This window comes from Pinus tabuliformis, chromosome 1_1 (assembly GCF_031772625.1).
Source record: "Pinus tabuliformis cultivar Carrire ecotype Pingquan chromosome 1_1, CPIR1, whole genome shotgun sequence".
NCBI classification, from domain to species: Eukaryota; Viridiplantae; Streptophyta; class Pinopsida; order Pinales; family Pinaceae; genus Pinus; species Pinus tabuliformis.
This window is the reverse complement of record NC_142297.1, coordinates 342,898,909-342,914,189: the sequence shown is the minus strand read 5'-3', so window position 1 is coordinate 342,914,189 and position 15,281 is coordinate 342,898,909. Positions and strand designations below refer to the sequence as shown.

General features: G+C 40.0%; 1 pseudogene; it reads left to right on the top strand.

The window, feature by feature from the left end:
* Positions 1–1,284: 1,284 nt before the first annotated feature.
* The window catches only part of LOC149212982 (polygalacturonate 4-alpha-galacturonosyltransferase-like), a 52,478-nt pseudogene continuing 38,481 nt past the window's right edge, over positions 1,285–15,281 (top strand).

The following is a 15,281-nucleotide window of genomic DNA, read 5'->3' as shown; positions in this document are numbered from 1 at the left end:
CCCCAGGTTGAAAAATGTCTTCTTGGCCACTTGTCCCAAAGCTTTTTCCTCCTTGCTCCAAGGGAGCCCAAGTGGAAGGCCTGTAATTCGACTGATAAAATCAAGGGTGAGTTCTAGGGACAGACCCCTAAAACTGACTGTGGCATGTGTCCTCGAATGGGGTTTTAAGGCCATCAGAAATTCTTCAGTTACCTCATCATCATATCCATGTATTCTTTCGAAGAAAATCATCCAATTTTCCCTGGTGAAGAGGGCCACCACCTCAAGATGTTCATGTAGTTGGCTAGAGTTCAAGGGATCCTTCCTCATAAACCCTCCTAGCATGGTGTTGAGTGGTTTCTGAAGTGCTTAGGTGAGGAGAAAAAAATCAGAGACAGAGGGACAACTGAGTTTTGTTTCTTTTTCTCTCTAAACTATAGGAGGAATTTTTGTGTGCTCCTTCTCACAACATCAAATTGCAATATTTCCCTTGTTTCAAACTGCTATTATCCTGAATTTGATCTTCTGCTTTTGGAAAGAAAATATTTTTTGACAGACAGAGGATAAATAACACAGGGTTTTTCTTAGAGAATAGATAGATATGCAAATTTGATTTTTTTACACAGGCTGGTTTCTACGATTGCAAGTGTTTTCTTTACAGTGGAATATGAGAAAGAAGAAGACAGACTTTGAATATAGAGAAGAAAATAGAGAACTGTGTAGAACTCAGGGAAAATATGCAGGCAGACTTTTAAACTTCATTCTCCTTTCTTTCAATCCAATTCTATGTTTTTAATCCACCACCTTATACAAATAAGTCCTATGCAGGGAGGTTTCCCGAGCCTACCTCATTTTAAGCTCGAATTTTGATAAAAATCTCGGGTTTTCCTTCTGCTGGCTGTTCTCTGCCTTTCTTGTAGAAATTCTCCGGCTCCTGTAGAATGTAGCAGGGCTCCTGTAGAGCCCGATAGGCAAGAGGGTTTCAAAAAAAACTGGTAGAAAACTGGTAGAGGATGACTGGTTTGCTGCTCTGAAGGTGGTAGATGAACACTGCAGTCGAGAGCTTCGTAACATGCAAATGAACCAAAAGGGTGGTGGAGGCTTGGAGTGCATTGTACTTAACTGTTGGCGTAATCCGCGGTGAGGAGATGAGGTGGCCGGATGGGTACGTTATCCCCATCCGGACCGTTGGTCTGATGCCAGTGTCATTATGGTTCCTCATGCTGCCTGACTGCCATCACCTCCCTTACTCCCGTTATCCGCCACCACCACTACCAGTTTCAAATGCCTTCTTCCCGAGTTGACATGCCGCACGTGCTGACTGCGTATCTAATCAGCAGTTTGAATTTGGACGTGGCTCAACTGAATTCTGCGAAGGGGTGTGAACTGAACGAGGGTGGCCAGTTAGCTGGCCACCGATTCCACGTAATTGACCATTCCCACAGTTCATGCAGTTTTGAAATATTATTCATGCAATCGAGGAATAGGTTTAGGCACTTACCTGCTCAGTCGTTGTTGTGTTATGCATATTTCGGATTTTGTCACTTCGTTTCCTCGTTGCTGCTACTGCTTGCGGTCTGCATGCTCGGCCTTAGGTTTACCCGATGATTTCTCGTTCAAACATTACTCTTCATACGTCCTGCTGCGTTGACCGTGTCTCTGGAGTATGTTTTTCAAAGGGATCAGCTGCTACGGGAATCCTATATGATTTCCTATAGCTGCTTCTCCTCTTGAAATTCAATCTAATATATGCGTGGGGCTAAAACTACTGGAGAAGTTCTCAACTGAGAAGGTATCACAGCTGGAGGGTATCAGGTAGGGATGAGTAAAACTGTTATTGCCTTCATTTGTCATCTTTTTTTTTGTGTTTGTGTTTGCCGGATGATTGATATAGAATATCTCTATGTGGTTGTGCAGGGATAAAAACGAGTGGAGATGTAGGTGTACAGGGATGGAATGGCGAAATGGGAAGATGAACGGTGGTAGGGAGGTTCACAAGGCTGCTAGACGAATTCGCAACCCTTGGGCTCAGTTTTAAAATGTATTTTGGCCTTCCTGTAATTTCTACAGGATCCTCCTGTAGAAAACACAGAGTTTCCTGTAGGATGTGGAATTATAGAACAAATGAGACCAAAACTTGGGAAAGGATAGCAGTGATGGAGTGATGGACTGTGAAGGGTGCATGAAACCTGTCATGTCTTTTCCTCTTATGCAACCCCCCTACAATGACCTTCCTGCAACCTACAATTTATTTAAAAAAGAAGTTAAGTTTTTTCTTTTTTCTTTCTTTCCTTTTTCCCTTTTTTTTTTTGAGACAGCTGGGGCGCCTCTAGGAGGTTTTCACCCTCACTGCTTGCCCTGGGCGCCTCCAAGAGGTTTTCACCCAGCGATCTTTTATTCCATTTTATATTTTCTCTGTTTTTTTGCTCAGGGTGTGGGTGGAGTGGAGACAGGGACCTGCTCCACTACCAGCACTGATTTACCCAGAGTTTCAATGAACTCCTGCTTGGAAAGGGGCTTCCTGTAGATCTTCAATCGATGCCCATTGACGAGCATGGGGATGGCTTCTTCATCAATGGTCCGGATAAGGACTGAACCATTGTCATTGCATTTTTCTACTGTATATGGTCCCAGCCATCTGGTTCTCAGCTTGCCCTTGAAATCTTTGTACCTTGAATCATACAGTAGCACCCAATCTCCTGGCTGAAATTGTTTCTCTTTGAGGTGTCGATCATGCCATATTTTTCTTTGAAGCTGGACTACCTCTGAGTGGAGAAGGGCTTGCATTCTCTGTCTATCTAATCCATTTAGCTGAAGAAATCTCTCTTTTTGTGCATGGCTGAGGTCTAGGTCGAGCTGAGCTACCAGCCTTAATGTGTTATATTCAAATTTTATGAACAACAAAGCTTTCTTCCCATAGACCAGCTCATAGGGTGTGAAACCTGTGGTAGTTTTCCAAGTAGTGTTATAGGCCCAAGTGGCCTCAACCAATTAGTCTGCCCAATCTTTTCTGCTGCTGCTCACTACCTTAGTCAAAATCTCCTCCAAAGCTCTGTTAGTGACTTCCACCTATCCATTTGCTTGTGGGTGATAAGGGGTGGAAGTTCTGTGCTTAATCTTGTGGTGTGTGAGCAGGTCTTCAACTAATTTGTAGGTAAACTGACTCCCTTGATCTGTAACTAACTCTCTCGGGTAGCCAAACTTGTAGAAGATATTTTCTCTTAAAAACTCAACTACTTTTTCTTCGGTTGCTGCTTTGATTGCCTTTGTTTTTACCCACTTTTTCAGGTAGTCCGTGCACACAATGATGTAAGACTTCTATTTTGAAGGAGGGTTGATAGTACCCACAAATTCCATGCCCCACTTCTCAAATGGCTCGAAAGTCACTTGAGCTTGAAGGGGCGTCTCATCCCTTGGAGTCAGTTTCCCCATCCTTTGACATCGGTCACATTGGCTGATGTATCTCTTGACATCTTGATGAAGAGTGGGCCAATAGTAACCTGCCTGCAAAATCTTGAAAGCAGTCCTCTTTGTTGCAAAGTGGCCCCCACAAGGTCCATCATGATAGGTTAAGAGGATGTCAAAGACTTCCTCTTCCCTGACACATCACCTCAAAATCTGATCCGGGCCAAGTTTAAAAAGATTGCCCCCAATCCAAGTGAATGGGGTGCTTTTCCTCACGATCTGGCTCTTCTCTTTTGAGGACAAGTGTGGCGGAAACTGTGCTGAAACCAAGTAATTTGCTATATCAGCAAACCATGGAGAGAGTACTGGAATAGAAAATAAGTGTTCATTTGGCATTTGATCATCCACCATTCCTTCTTCACCTGCAGGCAGATCTAGTCTAGACAAAAAATCAACAACATCATTTTCCTTACCTAGCTTATCAACAATAGTCAAATCAAATTGCTGCAACAAAAGTAACCATCTAATAATACAAGAATTTATGTCTGGTTTATTCATCAAATACCTAATTATAGCATGATCAGTGTGTACAAATGTTTGATAACAAGTGATGTAGTGTCTAAACTTATTTAGGGAATGGAATATAGCTAGGATCGCTTTTTCGGTTACAGTGTAGTTTAATTCTGCCTTGGACAGGTTTTTACTGACAAAATATATGGCATATGGTAGCTTCTTTTCAACTTGTCCTAAGGCTGCTCCTATAGCTTTGTTCAAGGCATTTGTGTGAATGTGGAAAGGTAAGGCCCAGTTTGGACCTCTCAAAATTGGGGCAGTTACCATCTTACCTTTCAAAGCATCCAAAGCCTCTTGACAGTTGTCAGTCCATATAAACTCAGTGTCTTTCCCCAAAAGGCCAAACAATGGAGAGGCTAGCTTGCTAAAATCCTTAATGAATCTTCTATAATACCTTGCTAAGCCTAGAAAACTCTGAACATCTCTTACCTTTTGAGGAGGTGGGACCCTTTGGATGATAGCAATCTTGTTGGGATCCACCTGTAATCCTTGCTGAGAAATTGTATGACCTAGCACGGTCCCTTCAGTCATTAGGAATTCACATTTATCAGGATTGAGGGACAGGTTCATTTCAATACACTTGGCTAAAACTTTCCTTAGGTTAGTCAATGCTTCTTGGAAGTTAGAACCATAAGGGGTAAAGTCATCCATATAGATTTCCACTGAATCATGAACCAACTCAGCAAATATGCTCAGTACTGCTCTCTGGAAAGTGGCAGGAGCATTGCACAACCTAAAGGGAAGGACCCGGTAAGAAAAGGTACCCCATGGACAAGTGAAAGTGGTCTTATCTTGGTCTTTCGGGCTAATTTGGATCTGGTTGTACCCGCTAAACCCATCAAGGAAGGAAAAGAACTTCTTCCCTACCAGGCCATCTAACACTTGATCTATGAAAGGCAAAGGGAAATGGCCCTTCTTGGTGGCCTTGTTAAGCTCTCGATAATCTACACAGATCATCCACTTCCCATTTTTCTTTGGCACTAGCACCAAAGGAGAAACCCATTTGCTGTCAAAGATGGGGTAGATGAATCCTACATCTAGGAGCTTTTGCAGTTCTTCTTTGACAACATCCTTGAGGGCGGGATTCATTCTCCTTTGAGGCTGCTTGACTGGTTTACAATCCTCTTTAATGTAAATGTGATGAGTACAGACTGAAGGGTGGACTCCCCTCATCTCCTTATAACTCCAAGAAAAAGCATTCAAATGGCTGCTCAATAAGCTACACAGCTCTTTCTCCTCAGAGGTGGATAGGGCTGAGTTAATCCTAAAGGTTGTTTCTGGGACAAATTCCACATTCTTAACTCGGAGAGAGGTCAGATCAGCCACATAGAGATCAACTGAAGCATTGTCTTGGGTTACTTCCACCAACTCTACTAATGGCAACTCATTGGGGGGTGGATTTTGAATCAAATCCTCAATAAGATCATCCTCGGTTTGTAGACCCCCCATGGTAGTTTCTACTATACACAATGGTGCAGAGTAGACTTCATCCTCATCTTCCTCCTCCAACTAGAGAGGTAAGTCGTGTTCTAGCAGAGGTTGGGCAGGAGGATAAAGGACTAGCTGCTTGGACATCTGCCCATTCTTGATGGTCATGCTCCCAGCTTGACAACTGATGTAAGCATCTGCAGTGACTAACCAAGGCCTTCCTAGGATGAGAGGATACCCAGTGAGCTTTTCCTTTGGCTGAAGAACCAAGAAGTCAGCAGAGTACTCCCAGGAATCAATGGAGACCATGACATCTTCCATGATCCTCTCAAGGGTCAAAGTGGAGCAATCTACCAATTGCAGTACTGTTTAGGTCTTTCTTAGGGAACCCTGAAGGTTGAGTTTGAGCATAGTGTCCCCGGTCATGACGTTAATGGCAGCCCCTAGATCAATCAAGGTGTAGGGGATTATGGTGCCATTGATGTGGACATCGACTACAGGACTCCCAGGGTCCAGATATTTTGGACAGATTACATGTCCCAACATCAGGTCAAATAGTTGTCCTATGACATTGATAGTTGGGGCATCTCTCTTGTGCCTGCTTGGGTGCCTAAAACACTTCTCTTTGATCAACTTATTGTAGATTGGTACATCTTTTATGGCCTGGAGAAGTGGTATTTTTACACATAACTATTTTAGTTCTCCCAGAGGTTTAGTTCCTTCTGGGTCGGTTGTGTGGTTCCAATTAGTCTCTCAGGAAAGGGTGGAATGGCTTTTGGTTCACTTTCCTGTTTCTCTTCTTCATCCTCCTTAGGAGGAGGTTGGCTATCTGGGAGAGCCTTCCCAGATCATAGGTTGATCTCTTGAATCTCCATAGCATAGGTAGGGCATGTTGTTTCTCCAGTATATACCTGCTGTGCCTGTCTGTTATTGGGGTTCGGGTTTGGTTGAGCAGGTATTTGGGGTTGTCTTCGAGGAGCATGAGGTAATGGTTGTGGTTGAGCAGGTGGTGGAGGCAAAAGAGTCGGAGGAGAGTTGTATTGCGGCCTCCACCCCTGATGAGGTGCATTCCACTGAGGTTGTGGCTGAGCACGAGAATGAAACGAATGAGCAGCAGGTTGAGTATAATATTGGGATGGATACAACCAAGGAGGGGGTGTGGACCAGGAAGGATGAGCAGGGGGACCCCAAGAAGCTATCTGAGTGGATTGATTGGGGTTGTAATAAGTCTGGGATGTCCCTTGCATTACCTGCTGGTAAGGTCTGGGTCCATGTGGCCTCCTTTGGTTCATGAATTAGAGTGGTTTGGTGGCCCCTTCAGCCCCTTGGTACATAGCTTTAAATCCGGGTAAGGATGGGCACTGATTCGTTGGATGGTCTTCTCCACAGACAAAACACACCTCTACGGAGTGCAATGGACACTCATTCCTAGGATGCTTTCTAGTGCATCTGGGACAAAATATGGCCAAAGCCCTCTTAGCTTCCTCTTGCTTCTTTTGGATTCGCAAGGTATTCATTTGCATGGCAATGGTCTGTCTCATCTCGCTTTTGAAGTCTTCCATCTGATTTGCAAATTCGTTTTTGGATAAGGGAGCATTGGCTAAAATTTGACTTCCCCTACCTCTTTTTCTGGCCATCCTAGAATTGTTTCTAAACACAGTTTTTATGTCATCATAAGGTAGCTGGTAGATGTCTCCCCCAGCCAGAAAATGGAGGGTATCTAGAAGGTCTGCAGGGACTCCTCGGAGCAGAACCAACTTCAGAGATTTGGGGTCAAGTGTGCACCTGGCCCTTTTATAACTGAGTTGAAACCTCTCTTCATAGTTTTCTAAAGATTCATCACTTCCCATGGTCATCCGAAAGATTTCTTCCTTTGTTTCCTTTGACTTACAGTAATCCCGGTATTTGTTGTTAAAGGCATGTTGAATTTGAGCCCAAGTTGTGATATTGTTTCCAGGTAACCCCATGAACCAGTGTAGTGCTACATCCTTGAGGGTAGAGAGAAAGAGTTTCAACTTTTGCTTGTCTTCTGCATAGTTATAGGTTCGGCAAAGGACAACAAACTCAAACAAGAAGGTATCAGGGTCTTCAGTAGTCAATCCATGGAAGTGAGGTAAGGCTAAGGGACTTATGTTTTTCATCTTTGTGTCCCCATTGGTCTCTCAGATGGAAAAGGTACCCTCTATTCTCTCCCCATTTCCTCTACCATTTCTGTTTTCAGCCATGGTCTCAGGAGGAATGTTTTCTTGATCTTCTTCTGTTATAGGATCTTCGTATATCTCTGGAGGTTCACCTATAGATTCTTCTGGATCACTGCCACCAAAGAAGAGAGAAGGGTGACTTAGTGATGTGGTGGGGGTGTTGGGTAGGAATTTTCTTGAATTGTCTCTGTTCCTACGAGGCATGAAAGGAAATCTCTTTTTTGGGTAGAATTTTTGTTTCTTTTTCTGCTTGTACCTGCAAAACTAGAATGGATTAAACATCAAATTGCAGCTAACTAAAGTCTATATTGTTGAAATGAAATTGCATAATTGAAATGAAAGCAGGAAATGATTAATTTACGCTTACTGAAATGAAATTACAGAATTGAAATGAAAGCAGGAAATGTCTAATTTACGCTTGCTGAAATGAAATTGCAGAACTGAAATGAAAGTAGGAAATGTCTAATCTACTTTTGTAGAAATGAAATTTTGGAATTGAAATGAAACCAGGAAATAACTAATCTACTTTTGCAGAAATGAAATTGAAGAATTGAAATGAAACAACTACTCTACTCTTGCTAAAATAAACTACTTAGCAGAAGGTTGCAGTGGAAAATAGAAGAAAGTAGTAATCACAAATACTCTTATGCTTCCCTGGAAATGGCACCAAAAAGAGTGGTGAGCTCCAATATTGCGGCAATAATGCTACAACTCCTAGGGCTCCCTTCTTTACTTTTATCAACCCGGTAGTTCGTAACAAACTTGGAAGCGACGGTGTTGTATGCACAAGTAATAGCTTTTACTGCAGGTTGTCACATGTTCGCTAGGAGCTTAATCCAACTTCTATGAGTTCTCAGAAGAAGCTTTTAGCTGTGATGGAAGAAAGCTAACTCAAAGGAGGCTATTCTACTTGCAGAAAGAAGATGAAAACTAAAAGGAAATGCAAACCCTAGCAAACCCTAGTTTTACCCACTAACCCTACTTTTGCCAGAAAAAGAGTTGAAACTACTGAAATGGATGCCATGGACTATTGTCAAGGTAAAATGCATGTGCTTAAGCTACTTCTGAAGGAAAATGTGGAAGAACCATCTTTTTGTACTTTTGAGCAATTTTATGCAGAATTATTATGCTTGTGTTTTAACTATTTGACTGTGCAGAGGTTTGGTGGTGAAGGGAGATGGAGTTGGCTGTTGCAAATGATGAGGAAGGTGTGGAGAGGACCTAAGGAGTCCCTAGCACCCTTATGGAGATTTCCATTGTGATCAGACTTCGAAAAATTGCTCGCATGAACTTCTACAGGAAGTCTGCAGGGGATCTACAGGGAATTCTATAGGAAGTTCTATAGGAGGAGGCCAAAAGTGATTTTTTAAGGGTTGGAGGAGGAAAATGGTGGAAAAAAGAAAATGAAAGTTGGATGAGGGTATTAGAGGGTCTAGGACTCTGCCAATGAAGATCAAAGGTGAAGGAGATGGTTGGAGTTGTTCAAAAGATAAGAAAGCTATTTTGCACAAAAACATAGAAATTAGGGCTGTTTGGGAAAGTGTAGCGAATGAGTGGAGAAAACGTTGAGATATGTAATGGAGTAGGTTGGGTGATGAAAGGATGATCAGCTGGGATGGTATTCAAGTGCGCTGCACACCTGGTTCTAAAATCTGATTCAAGGAGAACTAAAAAAAACAGAGTTTTACCTATTTTAACCTAATTCTGACCTAAAAATGAGAAAAGCGCTGAACAAAACTTTATGGACAGGAAATGATGCAATAAAACCATGGAAATTGAACAAGAATAGATCTAATCATGTAAATACAACTAACATTAATTTCTCCAACTCGAAATCTCTCACTAGCAATTGCATTGGAAAGCAAAAACAGTGTTTTGGTGGCAGCAAGAGTGCCTTGGTCTCAATTCATGGTCCCACAGAGGGAGAAAGGAGATCAAGGCCTGCTTGGTGGCCTTTTTGTGAATCTTCTTTTATTACTGCAACAAACTATCTAATCAATCTTGAAATTAGAACAACTACTCTAATCATAAAAAACAACCTAAGTAACAAAGCAAGATTTAATCTAAACAACATAAATTATTTCATGAATGCAAGAAAAACACATATAAATACAAGAAGGAGGTACTGGGAACTTGGGTTGGGCCCAACCCCAAGAGCTACATCCCCCTTAGAAATATCAGTGTTGGTTCAAAGCTGGATTCATCTTCATTGCAGAAAAATAATAGTCATATCACAAATTGTCTACAGAAAGAGCTCAAAAATGAGCTGAATGCAGAGCTGCACTAAAGTGCGAAAAATAAACTGTTAAATAGCTAACCTACTGAGGCCTGAGGAATTCTTATTTATACAAGTTGAGGACTCCCAACAGTCCTCCTAAACTTTAGGAACTCGACTGCCAAAACTTGCAGATAACAACAACTTCACTAGACCTGCTCAGCTGCCCTTGTGATCATCGATCTGGTGGCCTTTGAACTCTGAGCTTCTGGTGGAGAACTCGAGGAAAAGGTCATTAATGTAGGGGACACCCTTCCTATAAGTCCTTAGCTTTGTTTCTTCGAGTTGTGGCTGTCAATATGCTCATACATGCCTGGTCTTGGTCTAAAAATGTCCAAAAATCTGCAATAAACACTCATTAGACTTTGTGGTAAAGTGACTATCCCCATTCACTCAGTTAACATAAATATATTAAAAAACATGCACAAAACTATGGATAATGGTGGATTAAATGGAAACAATATGAAAAATGAGCCCATATAGTTACCCATTTCTAGTGCTCATACAGTGGTAATCTTGGTTGCAGTTGTGGAGGTAGATGGATTAAATGTAATTTTGGTTGCATGTGTGTAGGTAGACAAGTCACAGTTACTCCTTTGATTTTTGTCGATGATGTGTTACTATTTGGTAGATTGACCTCTTTTGATCAGTATTTGGACTCCTTATGAATAATATTAAATCTCATATGATTTATTCTTACCCAGATGATGCATTGCTGCTGGAGATTTATCATATTTTTGGTGTTATCTCCACTACATTGGATGCATATTTTAAATATCTTAGATTTATGCTTCAACCTAATTGTTATGGAATTAAGGGTTGGAGCTAAATTATAGAGAAAATCCACTATATACTTTTATCATGGGCACACAAGAGGCTCTCCCTAGGAGGCAAGTTGACTCTAGTTTGAGCAGTCCTTCAAAGCATCTCTGTATATTGGCTTCATATTTTCGCTCTGCCTAAGAATATCAGTAAATGTATCTTTCTGGCTTCATCTTGGCATGGGACAATTTGTGTCGTAAAGGATAGAGTGGGCCTGGTTGTTGTTTACTCTGTATGGAGGCGATGGATGACCAGAATCATCTATTTCTTTGATTCTCCAGAGTAAAATCAATTTGGAATGGTGTATTTAATATGTTCCATTTACAGGCAGATTATAACTACTCTTTTGTGGTTTATTGTATTTGGCACTAGATTATTGAATATAAAACATTTGGACCACTTCCAATATACATTGGGGGTTCGACCCAAAGGATGCATTACTATCCCAAGCTCCTTTGTTGTGATACATCCACTTCCGTCCTTGTCAAAAAAGCTAAAGGCGTCCTTGAACTTAGACATAACCTCCATCCCATATTCCTTTAGTAGATAAAACCCTTCTCACATTTTTTGACCATGCCAATCTACCCTCCATCTCATATTCTCTGATGAGCCCTATGTAAACCACCATTTCATTCAAGGATGGGGATTTTGTTGCCTACTCTAACCATATTTGTTAGAGACTTTCCCCCTTTTCCTGTTTATGGTTTCTTGAGTTGGCCTCGTCTAAATATTCCCTACTCTCCTTAAATTATTTGAAAGGTATCCTTTGGCTAGTAACCCCATTTTACCAGAGATCCTTGACATGTCCCTTGAAATTTTGATTCGGCCCCATGAACTATTTTATGCCAGTGAGTCGAAAGCTTTAGATTTCTTTTTCACATATTCATTCATGACCAAAGACTATACCGCTAGTTCTAAGAATCTTGTGTTTACTATCACCACAATAAATGTATATTGTATTTTAGAGGAGATAATAATTGTATATTGCCCTTTGGGACACTCCAAAAATATTTTGATGCACCCTATTTGTCTAACACTCTAGTATACTTTATGACCTTAATTCCCATTCCATGTTCATCCATGTGGATGCACTTTATGATGTTCTAGGACAACCTAATGTCCTTGTCAACTCCCTCTCATCTTCCTTGTCATGTTTTCTAGGACTTGTGTATCCAACAAGAAATTTGGGAGATGAATGACATCAAGGTAGAAATAAAGGGGTTTTCAAGTCATTTATTTAGGGTTCCCACTAGCATAGTCCCACCATATGATTCACCCAATCCCTAAAATGGGGTTTAGTGCTATTTCAATTAATTATTAGATGATCATGGTGGGCCATAATTTTAGGTTAAATGTTATGACTCTTCATAGGATATTATTAAACATACTTTAGGAGACACCTCTTTGGCTAAAGGGTCAAGGAAGGATTTTGACTTCAATATCAAACCATCAACCATATCCTCAACATATCGAACCAACAATCAAGAAGACAACTGAGGTGAAGCATGGGAATCCTCTCTCGCCCAGGTTGTTCAGGATATATATCAATCTATGAATGCCTCTACACTCCACCAACTGTGCATCAATAAAAATTCTGTGTGCTCCATTGTCCACCAAGATGGATACACATTGTCCCAACATTGGGCCTCTGATTGCCAAAATTGTAAAATTGGGATTTTCCATGTCAAAATTTTAATTCAAGACTGACCATGCATTGGAAGGCCAATAACACAATATTAGGACATAAAAATTGAATAATTGACACAATACCAAATATAATACATACATTGAGTTTTGTCTCACAAGGTATCTAGATGCTAATTGAGCAAGTTCACACAAAGAGAGAAAGGAAATGTCATGCTACATTGTTCAATTTGCAATCAAGAGCATTATCTTGGATAAGGGAGAAGTAACATTTAGTTTCTTTCTCATATACAAAGGCAAAATTATGAATCAATGTCAAATGCCTTTTGTGAAGCAATGTTGTTGTAAAGGGTGTTAGAAAGCTCGCATTGTAGGCAAGGCCCTCACACCATACTAGATTGTGTTAACCAAAGCATGTTAACCATGTCCAATGATCTCAAATTTCATGAGCATGTTCAATGAGTGACCATAAATGAGGGGTGTTAGAGTGGCTAATAATCATAGCTTATAGTGGATGATTTTCATCGTACATAACATCTATGGTCCAAGTCATTTGTTTGGTGCCCAATATTGGTGAATCATTGTATTACATCATGGTAGCATATCTTGCCTTTTTTAAAGCAAAAATATATTGAAAATAAATTAAGTTATGTCTCATGCAAATGTTCAATATTGTTGTGCTGTGAGTGGTTTTCATATTATATGTATCATATATATATAATGACTTATTTCAAGCCTACCTTAAGAAATTAATGAAGAGGTGCATGGCCTTTTCATAATAAGGACTCCCACCAACTCCTCTCCTCATAGCAATCTTTCAAACGTTAGCCCATAAATCAAACACATGCCCTTGTCTCTCTAGTTTGGAAACCCTTGGATGGATATGACAGTGAACTCCTCCCTACCACTTCTTTAACCATCTATTGAATGCCTTTGATTGGTATGTGTAAATGATTTTGATTGATTCCTGGAGAGGTGTCAAATCTAATTTTGCATTGACATAATACAAACACCAAACTTAACCCGTGGTAGCCAAAATTTCAGCATTACAACTCTCTCATCCAATATTAAATACTTCACTAATTAGTCAATGGGTAATCTCCTTAACAATATATTAAATATTAGAAGCATTCATATTAATTGAAAAAATAAGAATATTGTTTAATATTAAGTTATAATGCAGGTAGCTGCCAAGTTGACATATGAGACCCCCTTGTTTGTGAGACAAGGGATGCCCTCAATTCAATGCTTTAACTATTTAATCTATGGATGTGTACATACCTTAATTTCCATTGGATCGAATCCTGTGACCTTTAAAGAGGAAACACTTTAACACAAATCGAACATGTAAATATAAATTTAATTTCTATATGTACCAAAGTTGCTTTGAGAGTTGCATGGAATTCTTAATTCTGTATAGAAGCAAGGGAAAACTTGAAGGGTTGATCACAACAAACATGTATGGTCAATTATGATTATCATAGGTATATTAGTTTGGTTTTCCAAATCTAGAACTTGCACACTTTGTTACTACTGTTAAAGGCATGTCATGATGGTTTACTAGTGTAACATCATGTACATTTAGTTGTGTCTATTAAAGGCATGTTAGTTCAATGACAAAACCAATGGTTTGTCAACTTGGTCAGCTTAGTGAGCTATGTGTTAATCATCTCAATGAACAACATATAAGGTCAATTAGCTTAGCCATTGACATGCACATTCCATTGTCACTATTATTGACATGTTAGGTTGGATATTAATATGTATTTTTGATTAACATTATCTAGGAGATTAACCGAATCAACATGCATGTTTGACTACAATTGTGGGAGATATGTTAGATAGGTCAACCCCATCAACAACATTTATGTTTAATTACACATGTTAGAGGGATGACACAATGGTCAATTGATTAGTAACATGTACATTTTGGTTATCACTATTAAAGTTGTGTTAGGTTGGTTAGCTTGTTCAACGACTTGTACGTTTGGTTACAATTATTAAAGCCTCACTTGATTGCTTAATGTGGTAAATGGACTGTAAGTCTAGTTACCATTACCGAAGGCATGTTTTGTTGGTTAAATGAGTTAACATCATATACATTCAACTATGATTGTTAGGGCCATCCAAGTCTATTAAACCCATTTAAAGTAGTGCATAACATCGATGGGGGCTTGCTTATTGCGTTGTGTGTGAGTATAGTGTGTTATTTTTTTCTAAGTCAAAGATTTTTCTTTAATAAAAAAGAATGTACAAGGGCGTCAAAATGCATGGCTTATAATTATTTATATATTTAATGTAATATGCCTTTCATTAAGAAGAGGAAACAAACTTTGGGGGATAGGGGAAATGGCGTTGTCTAGGGGAAACGTCGATCTAATCTATCTCATCTTCACTCTCCCTTCCCAATCATTAGCATCCCTCTCCTTTTTTTCTTTATCCACCAACACCAATAATATACTTTTTGTGAAGAAGTAGCTCTGGATGACTCAGGACAAGGGTTAGAGCTCATATGTTTATCTTGGGTTTCTCCTTGGGGTTTCTGAGCTTACGTATCTTGCTTTAAATTATTCTTAAACGTCCCAACAATATCGTTTCCCATCTCTTATACATGAAACTTCAGCTTGCGAGCACAATATTCATCCTAAATTTCCTTTGAAGATTCATGTAGCCATTTTGCACCGAGGCCTATTCCTGGGGGGGAGATTGCGAGGATCTACATTTGTCAACAGACCTTTTTATTATTGTCCCATGCTGCCCCAAACTTTATAGCCCATGTTTGTAGCCAAGATATACCCTCTTCCATATGTAAATTATTTATCAGATTGATAAAAAGAGAAGACTGAGCTCTTCCATGAGCTTTTATTTGAAGATGAGAATGAAAGTGAAATGTTCATTTTTAACTCTACACCTAAACAAGCTTAGAGACCCTTCCACCTCAATGGCTTAGAATC